The sequence below is a fragment of the Protopterus annectens genome, chromosome 15.part0 (assembly GCF_019279795.1).
Source record: "Protopterus annectens isolate FY-2018-M chromosome 15.part0, PAN1.0, whole genome shotgun sequence".
NCBI lineage: Eukaryota > Metazoa > Chordata > Ceratodontiformes > Protopteridae > Protopterus > Protopterus annectens.
In genome coordinates this window covers 716,810,921-716,819,461 of record NC_056749.1, presented here as the reverse complement: position 1 = coordinate 716,819,461, position 8,541 = coordinate 716,810,921, and the positions used below count along the sequence as shown (strand labels likewise).

Here is an 8,541-nt window from a genome sequence, read left to right as displayed (position 1 = left end):
TCACTTGCATTTCTATGCAACTAGAGCACCTACCCTGCCACTCACTTGCACAGACTATGAATACCACCCAGTGTCATATTTCAGCAGTCCATCTACTGCTGTAATCTCAATTTCTTTTTACATTAAAGTGCCTTGCATTTTTGTTTTCTTTCAAAAATACTTGCCTATTTGCAGTAATGCTTGCATCAGCTGTTGTAATGCCATCACTAAAATCATATAGCCATGCAATAAAGCTTAGAGTGACAGATTCTAGCAGACATAAGATCAATGTTACATACACAGGCTCTTGGAAGGCTGTGTAAGCTGAGGTGCTAAGTGTTTCATTAAATTTGCTTACTTCTTGGATCAGTGGTCTTGGTGGTATTTCAATGTTACATACATGTTTGCATAGCTGTGCGAGTGTGAGAAACATTAATACAAAAATTTAAGAGAGGTAAGGGGACAAAAATACAAGTCCCTTTCCTTTATTAAAAAACACAATCTTTTAACAACACAAAAGGTAGTAACAGCATATATTCTGAAATGCTATTCTGAATCTAGCAATGACTAGTCCCTTAGTGAGACAGCATACTTCTCAGATAAATGTGTAAGAAACACATTAAGGTACAAACATACAAATTTGATTGAGTTAATTCAGAATTATAAAAATGATGCAACAGTACCTCATTTAAGAGCATAACAATGCTAAATATTGTTTACAATTTGTGAACTGTCCTTAATTATAGAGTTTATCAGCCTCTGAAGCAGGCTTTCCAGCTGGATGCACAGCTGGCAATGTTTTAAAAGATAAACAAAAATAAACTCGAAATGGAGACCCGGTGTCTTTTGATATAAACTTTGCAGTGGTGGTGCAGCATGCAAACAGGCATTCATTACAGATAGGCTTTGGATATTTACAATAACTGAAAACCTGTTACCACCATAACTCTAAAAAGGATACTAAGCAACTTTAATCAAGAAATATGCTGTAGGTTAAAGCATAACTTTTTTAGACAATACCTAGGGTTTTTGTAACACTAGAACTTAGACTGTCTCTACTTTCAAGGTCCTTGTGGTAAGTGCTACACCATCCTGCCAGATGCTCTTAACAGCAAGAAACACTAACAGAACAAAATTACAGATACACAACAGAAATAGAAAAAAGTCCACTTAAATTATTATTGGCACACCAACTACGTAATATGGGGAAATCTCTGGGTCCTTCCTCCTTGTTTAGAAAGTCCACAGACAGATTACAGAGTGGAGTAATTACACAGTATACAGGTAATATACCCATAAAAGTAATATGTTTCTGTCTTAAACAGTTTTCTTGGCTAAATGAATATGATTACAAATGTGAAAAATTGATACCAGATTGAAACATACTAGAAAAAAAGAAACTGCAAATTACACAATCTTGCAGTCTGTAAAAGTACATTATAAAGGCTCACAAAAAAAGCCAATGCAACGAGCATCTCTGGGTAACTTCTCAAAGACCAAATTGGACATCAGACAATGTAAGAGCAAGTTCTCTGCCTTTTCTTTTGCTGGGAACAAAAAGCAAATATACTTTTGTCTTGTCTACTCCATTTTTTTCTTCACACCTTTCTCCTTTGTAATTCAATCTGGATAGAAAAAGAAGTAAAAATTACAACATGAATTTCATATGATCACTGCTTTTCAGACACTACCATAAAATTACATTACACACTTTAAAAAACAAAACAATAAGCCTGAATTTTTGATTATTTAAAAACAGGTTCTGCTCATTACTTGTATGCAGTACAATGCTGAACGCATGAGCAAATTACATAAAAGTGATGACATTTGTAACCATATGTTACAACAAAACACGCGTGAGCAATTGTGTGTGTGTGTGTGTATATATATATATATATATATATATATATATATATATATATATATATATAAAAATAGAAACCAACCACTCTGTAGCCAAAATCCTACAACCCAAATAGGAAAACTGTTTTATTGTAAAAAAAAAAAAAAAAAAAAAAAAAAAAAAAACTTTGAAATGCCCAAAAGTAAAGGCAATACAATCCAAGTACAATCCAGATAGAGGTCAAGCGCTTTCGTCATCAGACTTCATCAGAACATTTTACCATTACTTTCCTACACATTTATACAAAAAGTTGTCTTAATCAGCAATAATTAGTTCTTAAAGTGAAAGTGCCTAAATATAAAAACATTAAAACATGTCCTGTTTTTGAAAGAAAAAAATGTATGCAAATACAACTTTTAAAAGTGTAAAAATTGGGGGAAGAATTAAAAAATATATAGTACAAGCTTTAAAGTTTAGATGCCCTGAACTTACATAATTTTTTTTTCTTTCCAAAAACAGGACATGTTTTAATGTTGTACTTGGATTATATTGCCTTTACTTTTGGACATTTCAAAGGTTTTTTGCAATATTGGTGGTGTTTTCCACTCTTACACCCTGTTGTTGTTCCTGATATGTATGTGTGTGTGTGTATATATATATATATATATATATATATACATATATACATATATATATATATATATATATATATATATATACATATATACATATATTCATACATATATATATATATATATATATATATATATATATATATATATATATATATATATATATATATATATATATATGTATATGTATATATGTATGTATATATGTATATATATATATATATATATATATATATGTATATGTATATATGTGTATATGTATATATCTGCACTCTTGTGGGAGGAGAGGCTGGACTCTGCCCTTCTGAGCTGGGAATTTCTGGTTAAAGGCTTATAGTGCATGCTTATCTGAACTGTCTCTTACTGAAGTTGGTGCGCCTTGTTTGCTGTGGCATAGACTGGATTCGGGCCTGCTGGATCTAGCTTTGTTTGTGTAACTTGAGCACTAATCCAGACATTCTCTAAAGTATTCAATGGTATTTATTACTGCTTGGTTGTAACTTGATTAAAGTGTAGCTATCATTCAAGTCTTTTGGATTAAGCACTTGGGCTTCAGACCAGTTGTTTTACATTAGGAAGGTTTGTGGCAAGCACTGTGGTGGCAGGACAGGTAGCTTTCATCCTTCTAAGTTGGGAACTGCTGATTGAGAGCCCAGTGTCCAAGTGTATTAGTTCTGGTTTAGGCACTTGGGCTTCAGGCCAGTTATTTTACATTAAGAAGGTTCGTGGTCTGCACTCTTGTGGGAGAAGAGGCTGGACTCTGCCCTTCTGAGCTGGGTATTTCTGGTTAAAGGTTTATAGTGCCTGAATATTTGAACTGTATCTTACTGAAATTGGTTCACCTTGTTTGCTCTAGCATAGACTAGATCCAGGCCTGCTGAATCTAGCTTTGTTTATATGCTTGTTGTTTGTTTGCTTGTTATTTCCCTGGAAGCTAATTCCACCTAATACGCAACTTCTCAGCGCTTCTGTGGATCACTAGTGATATCTGCATTGCTTACTGTACTTATTTCCTTGTTTCACTTGAAAGTTACTGTTTGTTGTTTTTGCATTTAGTTACTTGTAACACATTGCACTCAAGTTACCTGGCACTTGCTCACTAAAGCAATTATATAAGTCAGCACTAAAAATTAAAAGCACTACACCCTCACTCCCCACTGGCCCTTGTTTTCAATTAAGGATTTCCCAATATTATTCTAGCATGTCCAAAGGTCAGTTGTCAATCTCCTCTCTGGTCCAGCTGGTGAATCTGGGAATCTTGAGGCAATGTTATAACTGCCTCATGTACACAGACAACCCTCTCCTCCTCCCACATAACACAAATACTTGCGAGAGATGCAGCTATTTAGCCAAACTGGAGGCTGAGCTCTCTCAACTCAGGACTGGCAAGACCAGACAGGAGGAGAAGGCAACTACACACACCACAAAACCAGCCTCACATAATGCTACCACTCCACTGAATCAAACACATAAACACACGAAGACATACTCGAAGGCTCTGAGTAAAAATTTACCTAAACAGCAGAGGCCTCCAAAGCAGACACCCAAATAACTGCTACCTCAAGACACCCCACAAGCAACACATAAACCACAAAAGCAGTGTGCAAAGCAGTCACAGCCCTTAAGGCCAAATACAACACCAAACATACTTGTCATAGGTGACTCCATAGTCAGACACACTGACGTCCCACTCACCAGGCTGAACAAGGAGAGGGTCACAGTAAGCTGCCTATCGGGCGCTAGAATCCGCCACATAGCACAGGCACTCGGGTCACTCCACGGCAAGTACAAATATGACACAGTCATTGTCCATGCTGGTGTGAATGACCTGAGACGTACCTCCCTGGACTACATGAAAAGAGACAGAGGAGCTCTCTGATTATGTAGCCCGGGCAGGTATGACCCTAACCCTGAGCAGTATCCTTCCTTCACCAAGAATGATGCCACAATATAGAGACAAGATGATCAGCTTTAACAATTGGCTTAATGTCTGGTGTCATTCAAAGAGGATCCAGTGTCTGTCTGCCTGGGATGACATGCTTGACAAGCCACGCTGCTTCGCAAGGGACGGCTTGCACCTGTCACCCCTGGGATTCCGGATATTGGCTAAGGCTCTTGCCACCCCATAGTGCCTTTTTAGGCAAGGCTCAAATTCTAAACCTACCACCCTAGAAAACAAAATGGGAAGAAACTGAGGGTAATGCTGCTCAATGCCAGAAGTCTAAATCTCAAAATGCACGCACTCGAGGCCCTTCTCAGTATGGAGAACATCGATGTCTGTGCTGTAACTGAAACCTGGCTCAAGGCTGCTGAGAGCACCCGGCACTATTAGGTTTTACCTCATATCATGCGTTCTGGCCCCAAAACCCGGACCACACCACAAAAGGAGGGTGTATCCATATTCATAAAGGATACCCACACCTCCAGGTTGGTGGCAACGCTAAGCCGGAAACCATCCAGGTGCAACTAACCATAGGCAAAACTGCTCTACAAATTGTAGCATGCTACAGGCCACCCTCTCAAACTCAGGAACCCCACACAGCCTTCCTGAAGACACTGGAGGGTATAAATGTATCTCCAAACACCATCATATTGGGTGACTTCAACTACCCGAATATAGACTGGGAACATTACTCAAGCCCTAACTTTCTAGCCCAACGGTTCCTGGAGTTCATAAATTCAAATGCCATGGAACAGCTAATCACTGTTCCCACGAGAGGAGAAAATATACTAGATCTCATTGTCACAAACATGGGGACAAAATGCTCCACACCGGAAGTATATCCCTCATTGGTGAGATCTGATCATAAACTAATCTCACTGGAAATCCACATCCCGCCCCCACCCCAAACAAAAAAGACCATAGTGAAGAACTTCTCTAAAGCAAACTTCACACTACTCAAGACTGGTGTAGTATCCTTCAAGGCCCCTGAGCCAGAGGAAACCACAACCCAAGCTGTGGAAGCCCTTACAAATGCCTTCTATGAACACCTCCAGGACTGCATGGATCAGGCAATCCCAAATAAAACCAAGACTCTTTCCACAAAGGGCAAGCGTCCAGTCTGGTGGACCCCAGCCATTAACAAACTTTACAATAAGAGGAGAAAGCTATTACATGATAGAACAAAATCCATAAAAGGAAGTCACCCTGATCATTATTAGTAAAAAATACGAGCACTCATAAAATCAACTAAGGCCAATTTTGAGAGAAAAATTGCCATGGATTCAAAGGACAATCATAAGGCCTTTTTCAGCTATGTTAGGAACCTGGGTGGAAACTCCCAGATATGCTCAGAATTAGTCCAAAATGATACAAAAATCACTGAACCCACAGACATTGCCAACATACTGGCAGACAGGTTCAGTGCAAACTTCTCACCCCTCTCCCCTAAAGGAGAGATAACTATCCCAGCCGAGTGTAGCCTCCCGGACATCTCAAATGCGCAGGTGAAAGCTGCTCTCTCCAAAGCTAAAAACACAGCATCAATGGGACCGGATGGTGTCCCCGGCTGTGTGCTACACGAGCTAAATGAGGAATTAACCCGCACATAAGGCAGCTGTTTAATCTCAGCCTTACCACAGGATACGTGCCCAAGGAGTGGCGACGGCAACTGTGGTCCCACTCCACAAAGGCGGCGCCTCACGGACCCTGGTAATTACCACCCCATAAGCTTAACAAGTCTAGTCTGCAAAGCTATGGAGAGGATCATAATGGAGCTCATAAACAAAGATATAGGGGACTTGCAGACATTGGACCCGACCCAGTTTGGCTTTGTCAAGGGAAGATCATGCCTTTTGAACTTGGTCGACTTCTTTGAAAGTCACCAAGGCCATTGATGAGGGAAAGGCAGTCCATACAGCCTACCTTGACCTTGCAAAGGCTTTCGACACAATACCCCACTCGGGTATTGTAGAAAAACTTACCAGCTTAAATGTAAACCCATATGTCACAAGATGGGTTGCAAACTGGCTTAAGGACAGAACCCACAGGGTTAGAGTTGCTGGCGCTGTGTCAGACTCCAAGCCGGTTACAAGTGGTGTCCCACAGGGCTCGGTCCTTGGCCCCTATTGTTTGGCATCTACTTCTCAGAAGTACAGGCCAGCATGGGAGGACTTTGGCTGACAAAGTTTGCAGACGACTGCAAACTGGGCCATAGTGGAAAGTGCATCGGACACGGATATCCTTCAGAAGGGACTCACGGAAACAGATAGCTGGTGCCAGAGCCATGGCCTGAAGTTAAACGCCAAAAATGTATAGTCATACCCTTGGGAAAAACAAGGTAACCCCAAGCTACCATATAGGTGGCAATCCACTAAGCACAGAAGAGGTTATCAGGGACCTGGGGACCCAGGTTGACAGCGGCCTTTCTTTTGACACTCACATTGCTAAAGTGGTTAGAAAGACCTTCTACATTGCCCACCTGATCATGAAGGGATTCACATCCAGATCTAGTGAGGTCATTGTTCCCCTGTACTCTTCACTTATCAGACCAATGATCGAGTACAATGCCCCATTCGGGATGTATCTCACCAGACATCTGCAGCAATTGGAGAGACCCCAAAAGTTCCTCACCAAAAGGATAAAGGGACTCCAAAATCTGTCATATGCTGCCAGATTGAAGAAACACCAGCTCTATTCAGTCGCATACCGTCTGCTCAGAGGTGACATGTGCCTGACATACAAGGCCATGTCCAACCCGGAATTAATGGACATGCTCCACCTCAAAAATCCAAATCCACCAAAACCACTAGAGCAAGCGACTTAAACCTTAGCACGGATATAAATAGGACGTGCTGCCGGGATAGATTTATCACTCAGAGACTGCCTATGCTGTGGAATAAAATCCCGGTCCATGTGAGGCAGAGCACCTCGCTGACTCTGTTCAAGAGAAATCTAGACCTGTGGATGGGAGATCGTAGGTTTACCCCGGGAATCATCTCTGTGTCACTGCTGGACAGAGGCACAACAAACTAATGGGCACAGTATTTTTTCATATAAGGGGTGGCGTAAGCCACAAAAATTTGGGCTAGGCTTATAAATGCCTTAGGGCAGATAGCCTAGTATAAACCTATGAACCTATATATATATATATGTATGTATATATGTATATATAGCCTAGTATAAACCTATGAACCTATATATGTATATATGTATATATATATATATATATATATATATGTATATATATATATGTGTATATATATATATATATATATATATGTATATATATATATGTATATATGTGTATATATATATATATATATGTATACATACATATATATATATGTATACATACATATATATATATATGTATACATACATATATATATATGTATACATACATATATATATATATGTATACATACATATATATATATATATGTATACATACATATATATATATATATGTATACATACATATATATATATATGTATACATACATATATATATATATATATATATATATATACACATGTATATATATATATATTCACATGTATGTATATATATATATATATATATATATATATATATATATATATGTATATATATATATGTATATGTATATATATATGTATATATATATATATATACATACACACACAATTTACTTCTTTATTTTACATTTGTTTACCGGGAAAGTCCAACCGGGCAGGGTTGCCCATTTTCAGAGAAGGCCTGGGGAAAAAAGCTCCATACATTATGACAGTATATGAAAACATATAAACAGTACAATACATCAGTCAAAGAATAAAAAAAACTTACAATTTAGAAAAGCACTTTAAGTTTGTCAAAGATTCCCCACAAGTATTATTAGTACAGGGAACAGACAAGAATAGTCACAACAGTGTTATACTTAAAAGTAGTGTTAAGCTAAATATCTTAATGCATAAATCCCCAAACATTGCTGTAGTTTGTATTACATGGAACTGGAGTATGAAGTTATTGCAAGACCTTATGGCAGATACACTTATGGTTCACGAAATAGAGGAGCTATGATGATACACTGAGACTGAGAGTAAGCTTGGGTCACAGCATGTACATATACAAGACTTTGTGAGATAGGATTTTAGATTTTTGAAGC

At 38.4% G+C, this 8,541-nt stretch overlaps 1 long non-coding RNA gene across 1 annotated transcript in view; it reads right to left on the bottom strand.

Moving 5' to 3' along the window:
• Positions 1-423: 423 nt before the first annotated feature.
• LOC122790030 overlaps positions 424-8,541 on the bottom strand; it is a 261,485-nt gene continuing 253,367 nt past the window's right edge. The window contains exon 2 of the long non-coding RNA XR_006362909.1: positions 424-1,604. This is a non-coding gene — a long non-coding RNA (uncharacterized LOC122790030). The remainder of the gene's footprint in view (positions 1,605-8,541) is intronic.